A 14,492-nucleotide genomic window follows, 5' to 3' on the forward strand; every position below is an offset into this window, starting at 1 on the left:
ACAAAAATTAATCTTTTAGAAAACTGAATAAAATCCCATTTATATGTTACTCACAAGTATTTTATTAATTTACAACTTACACTTGTGAGCAAAACATGTGGCCCATACAGGAATGGTGATTTAGGTTCATAACGAAAGGTCTAACAGCACCTTCTCTTCTAGCTCCAATCTCCGTTCCATTCTTACATGCTTCTAGTAACATGGCAAGTTACTTACCTCGCCCCAAAATATCAGCAATTCACACCCCTCCCTCTACAGATCGAGCCTCTCTTCGTATAAGCAAGCTAGCCAATTTTTCCTTATTTACTCCTATCATAGCAAATTCATTAATGAAGGACATTTCTGACCCATCTCCATTTCACACTGAAAGTGATATGTCACTGGTTCCCATATGTTTATTCGGACATAGGGTATGTATTATGGTTATGTGTATAAATTGTAAACTTTGTAAATTTTCCGTGTGTGTTTCAAGTATGTTCAGGAAACTTCTAGGTGTGCTTGAGCTGATTCAAGAGAACTCTAGACCTCCGATTTACCAAAGATGTTTGATTTATTAATTCTGAAACTTTCTGGATAGCCCGTGGTAATAGGATGTTGTAACAAATCCACAATTATCCCGTAACTTAGCCAGTAATGTATGCGATACAGTCGGGGTTGTGGTCAATTTGTGAGCAAGGTGATGCGAGTCGAGACAGAGAATTCTGAATTTGAATTTGTTTATGATTTACATGCCAATGAGGCTGAAAAACTCCTTTATGTAGTGTCTACGTATAATACAATACAGGTTTATGAACACGCTAACTGCATATTTATAATATTAAAATATTAAATTACATATTAAACTTTTAAAAAATTAAAATACAGATACCAAATCTGATAAAGTTAAAAGATAAATTATATAACAAGTAAGAAAGTATATCATTAAGCCTATTTATTATTTTAGACTACAAGAATCTAAAGAATATAAAGCTAAAACAGAGAAACAATTTTTTTAGACATATATATGTTTCTGATTGTTAGCACAAGAATGCCCGATCTCAGCCCCTTGCATACTCCTCCAGGAAGATAGATGTTAAGGAGTGCTTTAGTTTGGTACAGTTAGTGTTATTTGCGAAACGGTGAATAGGGGCCTTATGGCGACGATGGGACAGGAAAGGCCTAGGAATGGGAAGGAAGTGGCCGTGGCCTTAATTAAGGTACAGCAATTGCTTGGTGTGAAAATGGGAAACAACGGAAAACCATTTTCAGGGCTGCCGACAGTGGGGTTTGAACCCACTATCTCCTGGATGCGAACTCACAGCTGCGCGCTCCTAACCGCACAGCCAACTCGCCTGATACAGTGAAGATTAAAGACATTAAAGATACGGGATGCAGTGCAAATAAAGGATTTGTTCAATTTAGTGGTACCATGAAGGGGAATTTGAAGGGTAGTTTCTGTAAACCTATTTTCTCCGTTATGTACTGACTCACAGGTAACAGGTAGGGACCCTCCTAGAGGCAGCCCTGCCCAAGGAGTGGCGCCCCTGCCTAGGTGAGTCCCAAAGCACACTAACCCGGTGTGTAAGATCTGGTAAAGGTTCCCAGCTCAGGGAACAAGTGAAGATCTCAACGGCAGCAAAAGCGGAGAATATGATTCAGTACGGTGGAGCTGGTGGAGGAGGCAACCCATTCCTCTAGGGATAGTACAGATGGTATGGCTTTAAAATACTGGGACACCCTCTCTCCAGGGTACATACGAGGTTTGTCCGGAAAATACGTATAAAAGTTGAATAATAACTTTATTTGACAATTATTCAGGTATTACAATATGGTCTCCTTCAAAGTACTCTCCCTGAGACAAAATGCACTTCTGCCAACGCCGTTTCCACTGTTGATAACATTGTTGAAAGTCTTCAGTTGTGATGCTGTTCAGTTGCCATGTCGTTTTTCCCTTGATGGCTTCCACATCACCCAAGTGCCGCCCCCGAAGCACCATTTTGCATTTCGGGAACAGGAAAAAGTCACAAGGGGCTAAATCGGGTGAATAAGGCGGGTGGTATGTCACGGTGATTGAGCTTCGGGCCAAAAACTCACGCACAACGAGCGACGTGTGAGCGGGCGCATTGTCGTGATGAAGGATCCACCTGCCCCCTTGTGCCAAATCCGAACTCGGGCCATACGAGCTCTGAGACTTGACATTGAGAGAGCTCCATACCGACGGCAGGTGAAAACGGGTAACTTTCAACAAGCAGCCACACACTGCTACTGACACGCAGAGCTCTCCGACTCGAACTGAGCGTTGAGAAGATTGGCGACAACAGCAGTGCCACCTGGCGGCGCCTCCACGATACGTGATACGTCACCCCGACGGATTTATACGTATTTTCCGGACAAACCTCGTAAATATGGAGGGCCCTAACAAATAATGTGCCCAACGGCAAAACATGCGGAAGAGGATCCATTTCCAATGTCATGGTTTTCCAACGGCTGTGGAGGTGGAAGAGGATAAAGCCAGATAGACTGGCTATAAAGGCGCTACTCAACTAATCATAGTGTGTGGGCCTCCTCCCTGCAAGTTGAGGTCCACCTTAAAGTCATGCTTATGGCATTTTCTCCTGCTACTCCTACAAAGTCCAACGGCGATGGGATAAGGATGGTGAAAGTAGATTTAGAGTGAAATCCAAAGCTTCTAGTCTGGACCTGTACATTGGCGGCAGATGTGTGATGGTCGCCTTTCCTGAGACTTAGTGGCTACTCAGGAATCCGGTCCTGCATCTGTGTCTGGGCAGGATTTAAGATCACCGCTGCCCACCCTAAATGGGGAAGGCCCTAGAATATGTAGGCTAAACATCGGTAGCCACACTCAGATCCTGGCTGGGAAACTGCACCCAGAGGGACACCCCAACTTTGTGGTCGTAAACATGAGAGAACTTTGATTATAGGATCGTGGAATATCAGAACTTTACAACAGTAATACCGGCCTGAAAGACGAACGGCTCTTGTCACTCATGAGCTAGCAAGACTTAACATCGACGTTGCCGCATTAAGTGAATCAAGATTACTGAATGAGGGTAAAGTTACTGAATCTAGTTCAGGCTATACAGTCTTCTGGAAAGGGAAAAATGAAGGTGAACATTGAATTTATGGTGTTGGATTTGCAGTGAAAACTAAACTGGTAAACATGCTTGGGTTAAGACCTACTGCAGTTAATGAAAGACTCATGACACTCCACATACCACTCTATGGAGATAAATTCATCACTCTCATCTCTGCTTTGGACAGCTCTGAAAATTCTAAGAATCAATTTTATCATCAACTGAATACAATACTTTCCAAAGTGCCCACTATGGATAAATTATTATTACTTCATTACTTCAATGCTAGAGTGGGTAGAGATAATCGGTTATGGGGTAATGTCATGGGCAATCATGGCATAGGAAACTGCAACGCAAATGGATTACTTCTTCTTGGTCTCTGTGCTGAGCATGAACTCCATCACCAACACACAATTCCGTTTACCAACCAGATACAAGACTACATGGATGCACTCACATTCAAAATACTGGCACCTCATTGATTACATCATAACCTGACAACGTGACAAGAAAGACGCCATCACAAAGACAACTAGAAACATTGATGACCGTTGGACGGATCATAGACTTCTTATCAGCCGACTCAGAATTTTGGTGCGCCACAAACCACACCAGAAGCAAGTATAAATAACCACCTAATCGATACTTTATTATTGCCTCAGGCAAAATTGAATAAAATTAAAACTTACAGGACATGTTTTGACCACTTAGTGGTCCTCTTCAGCTGTATAAATAAAGAACTGAAAAGAAAAAACATTATGACAATAAGCACAAATAAAAGTTCTTTGGAGACTCCTTTGATAAAAATGGAGGTCATCAGAATAGGACATCTTGCCTCTCGTTCTTGTTTGGAAAAGATGTTTATTCTGCGCTGTCTAGAGGTTCTGTCTTTGAGCGCGACCTGGTGAAGTAACGATGTGATACAGTTTGACAGTTCATGGTAAGCTCTGGAGAGAAGGGAAGTAGAGTTCTATCATCATCTAAAATAACATGTGAGGGAGGAGGGAGATTGGGCTGTGCTTCTGCGATGTCGTGTTTGAATATATCTCTTGTTCGTCTAGTCTGTTTCATGTCTACCCATTCTAAGTATTTGCTAATATTCTCGTAAAAGATGTTTTTATGCTCGTTTTCGTTGAGATTCTCTTCACCGTTTTCCAATTTATCAAGAACGATGTGGATGTTTTCCAGGTTGTTCATAAGATTACCTTTATTTATCATACAGATAATTTGAAGGTCCTGTTTTATATTGGTGAATTTGTGGTTGGACTCTTTCATATGGGATCCCATAGCAGAGAATCTTTTGTATTTTTCAGCGTTGACGTGTTCTTGATATCTAATTAAGAAGTTCCTTCCAGATTGTCCCACGTAAGTTTTTTTTACATTGAGCACAAGTCAGCTTATAAATACCCGATTCCTGGAATTCGTCATCTTTAAGTTTATTAGCTTTATTGTGACTAAAGAATCTATGTTTCGTGTTGTTGTTTGTAGAGAAGGCTACTTTGGTATTGTGTTTCTTGAATAAGTTGGTGATTTCGTAAATCTTCGGGTTATTAAAGGTGAATTTTACATATCCTTTTCCTTTTTCTGAAAGCTGTTTAAGTTTAATTTGTTGTTGGTATTTGCATTTAGTGATGATTTTATTGATGAATTTCAAACTGAAACCATTATGAAGAGCCTGTTGACGAATGAAAGAAAGTTCCTTTTTTCTGTCTGTTTCTGTTAGCGGAATTTCAAAGGCTCTGTTGACGAAACTATAATAAGCAGATTTCTTTGGCGAGATGGGATGTAAAGAATCACTTTAGATTGTGGTCAGAGTAAAAGTGGATTTCCTGTATATTTTAAATTGGAAATGGTTGTCTTTACGAATTGTATGGATATCCAGAAAAAATTGAGTATGCATTTCTCTTCTTCTTCAGCTGTAAATTTTATGTTTGGGTCTAAATTATTCAAAGTATTAAGGATACTGTGACTGTCATTTATTTCCTTGTTAATTATGGCATAGGTATCATCAACATATCAAAGCCAGAGATCGAGTCCTTTAATGTGACCTACTATCTGAGTGTGTTCCAAATAGTCGAGGTAAATGTTAGCTAAAATTCCAGAAGCCGACGCTCCCATTGGAAGTCCATCTTGCTGATATATTTTATTATTAAAAGAGAAGAAATTGTGGTTCAAAACGAATTCCAAGATAGTAATGAAGTTTTCCATTTCAGGTATACTGATACGTTTGTGAACTAATAAATTCGTCTTTATAATCTCAATGGTGTTCTTAATAGGAATGTTCGTGGTCGAAGGAACTTGTTACATGAGATGAAATTAACTTGAAATCTTTAATAGCAATGCAGAACTCTTTGGAGTTTATCGAAGATTTGGTATAAAATACGTAGTTATGAGGTAAGAACCTATGAATAAATTGGGATATTTTGTATGTGGGGCTTCTCCGAAAATTAATTATAGGTCTCATAGGTGCATCCTTTTTATGTAATTTAGGCATAGCTCTTGCTTTAGGAACTCCTGGATTCATATTAATGAGTTTTTGAATATCTTGGTCGTTAAAAAGGAAGGAGCTTTGCTTCAGTATCCCTTTAAAATTCTTTTGAATTTTTAGGGTGGGGTCTTTCTCAATTACCTTAAATTTGTTGTTAGTGAAAAAAGTTTCTATTTTATTGATGTATTCGGTTTCATTTAATATTACTACTGTTCCACCTTTATCAGCTTTTGTTATCACTACATCACTCTGTCTAATTTTACGCTGAAGATCCTTCTCGATCTTAGTGTTTGTGGAATTGGTTAGTAACCCTTTAATTATGGAGGGAATTTTTTTCTTTGCTTCGTACCGTACATCATTCTGAATGTCGACTGGAAGGGTTTGTATGGCTGTCTCTGTTTCTGCTAGAGTTTGTATTAATACTTGTCTGTTATCGAAACTATGCCAATTATGATTAGACCCTTTATTTATACAGCTGAAGAGGACCACTAAGTGGTCGAAACATGTCCTGTAAGTTTTAATTTTATTCAATTTTGCCTGAGGTAATAATAAAGTATCGATTAGGTGGTTATTTATACTTACTTCTTGATTAAACATCGATACGGTCATGAAATGGACAACTTGTAATACAAACCACACACTCGTTTCACAAACCCTTCAAGGAAGAAATGTAATACCTCCAAACTTCAAAATGAAACCGTTGCTAAAGAATTCCAAAATGACAACAGAGCAGCTGACTTCCAATCCAATCAATACCAAGGATGTGGAGCTGGAATGGGCAACACTTCAAACTTTCATCAAAGATTTGGCAGGAAAAACAATTGGCTACGAGAAAAGGAAGAGAAATGACTAGTTTGATGATAATAATGAAAACATCCTGAAACTAATTAGTAAAAAAAAAGGGAAGCCTACCTATCCCTTACACAAGAACCTTCCTCTGTAGTGAGGAAAGAACTTTTCCAAGAGCTTAAGATGAAATTTCAGGCTGATATAAGACAGATGAAAAATGAATGGTGGCAACAGAAAGCCAAGGAACTCCAGACTTTGTCCACTACCAGAGACCTTTGGAATTTCTACGAAAAACTAAAGGAAATTTTTGGGCCATCTCACTCTTCATTAGGTGCGCTGAAAGCTATTGACAATGACACCATCCTTACAGACAGTCAAGACATATTAAGACACTGGAAGGAAGACTTCAGCCTACTTTTGAATCAAAGCTCAACTGCTGCCGAAGACTTCCTCCAACATGTGCCACAACATCCTCTGCAAGTGCGGATGGCAGTCCTACCAACCTTCCATGAATTCACCAAAGCCCTCAAAAGTATGAAACCAAGAAAATCTCCCAGACCAGATAACATCGCTCTAGAACTTATTCAAAGTGAACTATCTTTGAAGACCAGGATATTTTATTTATTTATTTATTTATTTATTTATTTATTTATTTATTTATTTATTTATCTCCCTAATTCTAGTAATTTGGGAAACACAGAAGGTGCCTGCCATCATGAAAAATGCCACCATAGTAACCATTTTCAAGAAAGGTGATCGACATGTCTGTGGCAATTATTGTGGCATTTCCCTCCTATCCATAGCAGGAAAAGTTCTGGCAAGGATTTTGTTGAACCGTCTTCAGACTGTCTCCGAAATGGTACTCCCTGAGCCTCGATCTGGGTTTCGGGCTTCAAGAGGTACTATTGACATGATCTTTTGTGCTAGACAAATCCAAGAGAAATGCAGAGAAAAACAAGTCCTGCTTCTTTTGGTATTTTATGATCTACAAAAGGCCTTTGATTCTGTTCCTAGCGAAGCTATGCGGATGGTATTACGGGGCTTTGGCTGTCCTGACCATTTTGTAGGCTTAATCCAGGCTCTTCATGATGAAATGGTTGGACGAGTTCTTCACCAGAATGAGCTATCAGAAGAATTTCCTATCACAAATGGGCTTAAGAAAGGCTGTGTGCTTGCCCCCACTCTTTTCGCCCTGTACTTGGCAGCCATGCTTCACGAGACTTCTACTATTGACCATGGGGATGTGGAAATTAAGTTTCGGTATGATGGCGGACTGTTCAACCAAACCAGGCTCTGTTCTCAGAGATTGACTCATAATACTCGGATAATGGAGCTTCAATACGCTGATGACAATGCAACACCTGCCCATACACCTGAGGAGCTTCAAACATCCACTGACTGTTTTAAGGAAGCTTACGAACAATTTGGTCTGACCATCAACACCCATAAGACTAAAGTACTTGCGCAGCTGGCACCAGGTGGTACTGTTCCTGAACTAAATGTCACCACAGCAGGAACACCTCTTGAACAAGTAGACCAATTCACCTACCTTGGTAGTATTCTAACTACACATTGCAACTCAGAAAAGGATGTGGAAAATAGAATACGCTCTGACTATGCAGCTTACGGCCGCCTCTCCCACCGAGTTTTTTTGAATAAGGATCTCAAATTATATACTAAACTAATGGTGTACCGAGCTGTAGTCATAACAACATTACTATATGGATGTGAAACCTGGACACTTTATCATCGTGACATAAAGAAACTGGAACGCTTCCATCAGCAGAAACTTAGATCCATCACGAACATCAATGGGATGGCTACTTAAGTAATGTGGCAGTTCTTGACAAGGCGCATATGAACAGCATAGAAGCCTTCATCTTCACTCATCGGCTTAGATGGATTGGTCACATCCAGCGTATGAATGATAGCAGACTGCCTAAACAACTTCTCTACGGTGAGACTGGTCATGGCAGAAGGCCTCAAGGTGCTCCTTTGAAACGTTATAAAGACCAGCTTAAGAAGACTATAAATAGAACCAACATAAATACTAACAGCTGGGCAACAACTCCACAAAACCGTGTTCTCTGGCGCAAAGCTACTGCAGAAAGCGCCTCACTTTTTGAGCAGGCACGTCACAGACAAGAAACTGAAATACATGAAAAGCGGAAACTACGTCAGATCCAAACACGTCCTCCACCCACCCTTAGATGTGAGTATACGGCTGCATGTTTCATGCAAAGATTGGCTTGATCAGCCGTCAGCAACACCTCCACAGAGCCAACAGACTAAGAGGAACTGCAGGAGAAAAACGTCTTTTCGGAAACGAGTAGTGGCCGACGACGACGTACTGACTCCATAGGTTTAAATGCATTATAAAGGTACGATGGGGTCTTCAGTTTGAGAATTCTGTGCGTAGCATCAGCAGCTGAGATTTCCCGCCATTCATGGAGTTTTGACCACTGCAGCTGTACGTAATAGGGTGTTGTGTGTTCATCATGCCTGGCACTTGTCACGTAACGAACACATGCATTTTGTACCCTTTGTAGTTTTATGTTCAAAGTTTCAGATAAGTTGTTGTATACGACTGATCCATAGTCAATTATTGGGAATATAAGACTTTGAACAAGTAGTTTTCGCATGAAAGGTGGTGTAGATGACACGTTACGTTTCAAAATATGCACGGATGACAACTTTTCTGATCACATTTGACGTATGATCAAACCAGGATAGGGTTCTGTCGAAATTTAGTCCTAGATTGTTAACGGTGTCACTATAATGGATATCTGTATCTAGAATTTTTATTGCTGGGAGGGATTTGAGATCAACAGTTTTCAGGAGTTTTGTGTAACTTATGAAAAGACAAAGGGCACTAGGAAAGTTTTGCAATACGCAAAAACGATTGGCTGGACACCCCTGTTATGGTGAGGGATGAAAAGAGGGGTGAAAACAGGTCTAGAAGACAGCAAGGCGTGACCTTCACACCAGTTGTTACCAAGCAGTATATTGAAAGAAAGTTAAGATGTCAGTGTGGTCTAATGGTGAATATCGCGCAATTATCCGCTACAATATTGCTCGTGGATTAACTGTTGACCAATGCTTGGAGGAAACGACTCCTCTGCTGGGGAAAGACTGTCCACATCGGACAACAAATTTCCGCTTCTACAAAGAGTTCCAGAGGGGAAATTTTGGGGTTGGAGACGATCCTCGTTCTGGGCGACCGTTTGAATCAGTGACTGAGGAAAACGTTGAAGCTGTGAGAGAAATGTTGCAGCAAGAGAGGCGGTTGACATATCGGCAGGTAGAAGAGACCCTCCACATCCCTGCACCAGCTATTCATTCACTTCTACATGACCATCTCCATGTTAGAAAGGTTTGTTCCCTTTGGGTGCCCCATTCACTTTCAGAGGAACAAAGGGAACATCGAGTGAAATGGTGACGAAAAATGCTAAAACAGTTTGAAAATGGGACATCCCGTAACGTCAATAGCATAGTTACAGGTGATGAAACTTGATTTTATTATTACGATGTCCCAACATAATCCCAGAATAGGTGTAGCTGTTTGAAGATGAGGGTACTCCTGTGACTGTGCAAAAGCAAGGTCAGTGAAGATAAGGATTGCACTATTCTTCACTAAATGGACCATCCCAACTCGGATTGTGCTTGAAACACAAAGGACAGTTACTGAGAAGTGGTACAGTGAGACTTGTCTGCCTCAGGTCATCCAGGCTCTCAAGCAGCTCCGTCCAAGGTCACGGCTCAACACTTGGCTCTTGCATCACAACAATGCTCCAGCACATCATGCTAATGTAACAATGGATTTTCTTGCCAGATCAGGGTTGACTGTGCTTGACCACCCTCCATACAGTCCTGATCTTGCCCCATGTGACTTCGCACTCTTTCCCGAAGTGAAAATGAAGCTGAAAGGGCGGAGTTTTGCATCTGACGAGGAGCTTCTGGCAGCATGGGATCAAAAGTGTGAAAATGTAACCGAAGAAAAGTGGCAGAGTTGGTTCAGTGACTGGTTTTGACATATGGAGAAGTGTATTGAGTGCGGTGGAAATTATTTTGAAAAAGTCTAAAGCATTCACTCACATTGCAAAACTCTCCAAGTGCACTTTGTAAGCTGGGTCTTACCCACATTTAATTGGAGGTTATGATTTGCGCTCCATTCCATCAATCAAGAGATGTCATGGTTAAAATGCACTATACAAGAAGGTGAGTAGACAGTGATAGCAGTATTTTTATTTTCCTACATTGCTGCACTACATTAATTTGGTTTATTCCAAGCCAGTCATGAAGGGAAACAGAACAGGTTAGGTGGAGTCGGGTGATACTTAGCTAAATGTGGAAACCTCATGGAAGAAAACGCCATTACAATCTACAGGTATGGACCAGATTTTATGCATGATAGTGTTCATACATAAAGAAACCTGTCCCTGCACCACTATTAACGACTGACAGGTACCTGCAGACAGATTTTTGAGAAGTCCATATGCTGTTCCTTTGTTCGGCCCTTCGCTAATAGAGGTTGTGCGTTATAAGATTTATGATTTCCTGTCAAACCCCCCCCCCACATGCAGCAACAGGTGTCACTAAAAATAGGTTGGTGGCAAGCAGATCGCTACTGCAAACAGCAGTTTGACTTAAAAGCTTTCCAGTCTGTCGAACACACAAGTTCAATATAAATATTAAACTATATCATACCTGTAAAAAGGCACACTATTAAACAAGGAATAAGAATACACACTGTTAAACAAAGAACGACATGTTTCGTTCTTACAAGAACGTAATAAAATTCTATCAAGACACACTCGATACCTGGAAATATTTATGTTTATTTCTGTCAAACACTTAGGAATTTGAAATTTGGAACTTATCTTAACGAAGGCCTGCTTTGTCTCCACTCCAGCGTAAATTGTGACGTGTTCGAAAAAACCGTTGCTCTTTCACTAGCTCGAATCCAACCGACTGCCAGTTCGCTGACCCTCCATTATATCACCCACTCCCCCACCCTGGTCAGGTCAATGATACCCTGCACTTCCCTTCAGGTGCTTTACCCCTAGCGTTCCCTTAGTATTAACAGTGTTGTTGCTATCATTATTATTATTTCTAGTATTATTTTTATTTTTAAGAACTATGCAAAGGTTCTTAATGAGCATTTTATGGTCAGCATATTATACAGGTTTCTTTTTTCTTGGGGGGGGGGGGGGGGAGAGAGTTTTTGTAAGACGTTATTTTTAGTGATAAATGAAAATCGAAAAGATCGTCTCGAGTGGTGAAAGATGGTACATAAATTCAGAGAATTTACCACAGATAAGAATATCCTAACCAACATTCCAGATCTGTAAGTCAGAGATTACCTCCTGGGAATCATTAAGCATTAATATAAAAATTGTAAACGTTCTCCGGATATTAATAAGTGGGGCTAATAAGGTAGATTTTTTTTTAAATGTATGGTCATTCAGGTTGGTTTCGTTATCTTCTTTTACTATTGCTTCTTTAATATTCAAAGACTTATTTGTATTTTTGATGTGCAAGATTTTTAGATCTGTGTTGATGACTGTTGAGGTGACACTCGAGATAAAAATCGATATTTTGGTCATTTTGGCATTTTTTAAATGACTGAAATTGAAAGGATTGAGTTTCTTCTTTCTTCTCACAAAGTTATTTCACTGAATTCAAACAATTTATCACTTTAATGATGATTTGTTTGCAAGTCTGCACATAGCAAAAATGGGTATGGCATCTGCTGAACTGCTTTGTTAGGTAATGATGTAATTGTCATGTTTCCATTCGATCAAATATGCCTGTTCTTTGCAATTACACATCCACAGGATAGGCCAACAGCCCCCCCCCCCCTTCTCCCGATATGTTTATACAGACTGAAGCTGCAAGATCTAGCATATTTCTGAATGAATTTATAAAGCCTGTTATGGACTAATATTTCAATACTCAACTGTCATTGAGCAACATTTTATGCTTGTATTGGTATTCCTGATGGTATTACAATAGTGCCGACAACTATAAGTTTTGTGACTTGCAAGTTAAATTTACACAAATGTCGCAAGAATCTATGTTAATATAAGGATATTCAGCCCTCGTTTAAAAGTCGTAGTTACAAAGTAATGAAATGATAGTGAGCAAATGATCAAACATGAATTATAATAAAATTACGTTCAAAGATAAATATCATGACGTCAAATATACCATTCCTGAATTAATTAATAATAAAATTAACATAATTACACTGTGACATCTGGAACGTTACAGTTTTGTTATTCTTGTATGTTTTTGTGGGTTCTGTGATGGTCGCCAGTCTGTTTACTTTTGTGAAGTACGTACGCAAGTAACGCCTTGTAGTTGCGTATCAAGATACCGTTATTATTGAAAGACAGTGTGCTGTAATAATTGACAGCTTATATCCAAGGGAATAAACAATATGCGTAAACATAAATCAGCCTTAGCTAAGCAACGAATTGCTGAACTTTTGATAGGAAAGAGATGGGGATCAGCTCTTACTGAACAGGAGTCTCTATTGAAGAAATCAGGGACAAAAGGTCATGAAATGTTATCGGAATCAGATTGCTCTCATCAGGTTGCATCAACTTCGAGCCATGTAAGTCCTGCGCCTATAGCCAACAATCATGACATGACAGAAACTACAATCACCATAACTTCAATTCAGGAAAAGCTGCATTGTGAAAAGCAAAATGCAAGTGAATCATTTTCCGTTCTTTGGAGAAGAAGAAGCGACAAGCTTCCAGAGTTACCAGTATTCATACAGAAGCTACTAAGAAAGGAAGGGAAGAGAAAACACACTGTTCTGATGACTTTTAGGTAATGAATCAGGAAGAAAACGACACTTGAACCTTGCTTTAATTTTCCCGCCAATTGTAATTTTCACATTTAAATCCCATTTTTCTCCCATAACATTCAGCCAATTGTAACAAAATTTGTATGGTACACGTATCACAGCTATATTAAGAAACCTGCGTATGGAATTTATGATTGCAGAATTTTTTCAAGTACCAGTAGCAGAGATTTTTAAGTCCAAAATTTTAGAACATAAAATTACACAAACTTTAATACAATATATCTCCTTATATAAATTATGTATAGAAAAATTGATATGTAGTGCTTTTAGAAGTATTATCTACCTAATTACAAATAAAATAAAAAATAAAAAATTTCAAAAAATTAAAAAAATGATTTTGAAAAACGATTAATTGTATATGAATGAAATGTTCATGATATCTCTACTTTTATGCAGGTGACATTCCCACAAAGTTTTGTGAAAATCCATGCATTAGGTAAAAATATATTTTTACCCCCAGAGTGTCGCCTTAACTGGTGTGAACTATCAAAGCATGTGCTCTCTGAAGGCTAAATGTAGATTGTGTGTGATTGCGTTTTTATGTTCTTTGTATCTTGTGTAGAAACCACTGCAGTTATGTTCTTAACACATGAGTTGGTAGACCCCTGACTTGGAGGCATTCGATGATTACCACCCAATTTTGATTACGTCAGGAGTCTGTAAATGTATGGAACATCTAGTTGTTAAATATATGTTGAATTTTCTCAAAGAGAGGAACTTGTTGAACTCAAACCAGCTCGGCTTCATTCCTGGAAAATCCTGCACAACACTTTTAACAAAAATCATTGATGACTGGCAAGTTCTCTTTGGGGCAGACGGATGTCTCATAGATAGTACTGGAGCAGAACATTTGACCATGTGTCACATCAGAGACGACTGCTGTTGTAATTTCACCTATTTATATAGTGCAGGATACGGTACGCTGCTCATTTATTGGCCGCCATGGTGGTGGGGGGGCGTTCGCTGATTGGCTGTTCTTTGGACAATGGTTGAAGCGTTAGGGAGCCCGGTGTACATTGAGCTGCCTTGGCGAAGACAGGCAGCTGATCACCCGCTGCTTTCTTCTGGTCTGCCGCGGCTATCGTGTCCTTCAGGATTTAGAGCTTTCAAGACTGGAAACCAGGCTTTGTTTACCCCTTCAGATTCCTCCTTACAGCTGAGCTGTTGGTGTGCTTTAGGATTTCAAGGGCTTCCCTCTGTAGCCGGGCGTGATAAGACACAGTAGTTGACAGTACTTCGGTGTTGCTGTACCGTACTGTATGTC

General features: G+C 39.6%; 1 protein-coding gene across 3 annotated transcripts in view; it reads right to left on the reverse strand.

The window, feature by feature from the left end:
• Tsc1 (tuberous sclerosis 1 protein hamartin) overlaps window positions 1–14,492 on the reverse strand; it is a 442,531-nt gene that overhangs the window by 265,605 nt on the left and 162,434 nt on the right. The window lies entirely within an intron of this gene.

The sequence above is a fragment of the Anabrus simplex genome, chromosome 1, assembly GCF_040414725.1.
Source record: "Anabrus simplex isolate iqAnaSimp1 chromosome 1, ASM4041472v1, whole genome shotgun sequence".
Classification (NCBI taxonomy): Eukaryota; Metazoa; Arthropoda; class Insecta; order Orthoptera; family Tettigoniidae; genus Anabrus; species Anabrus simplex.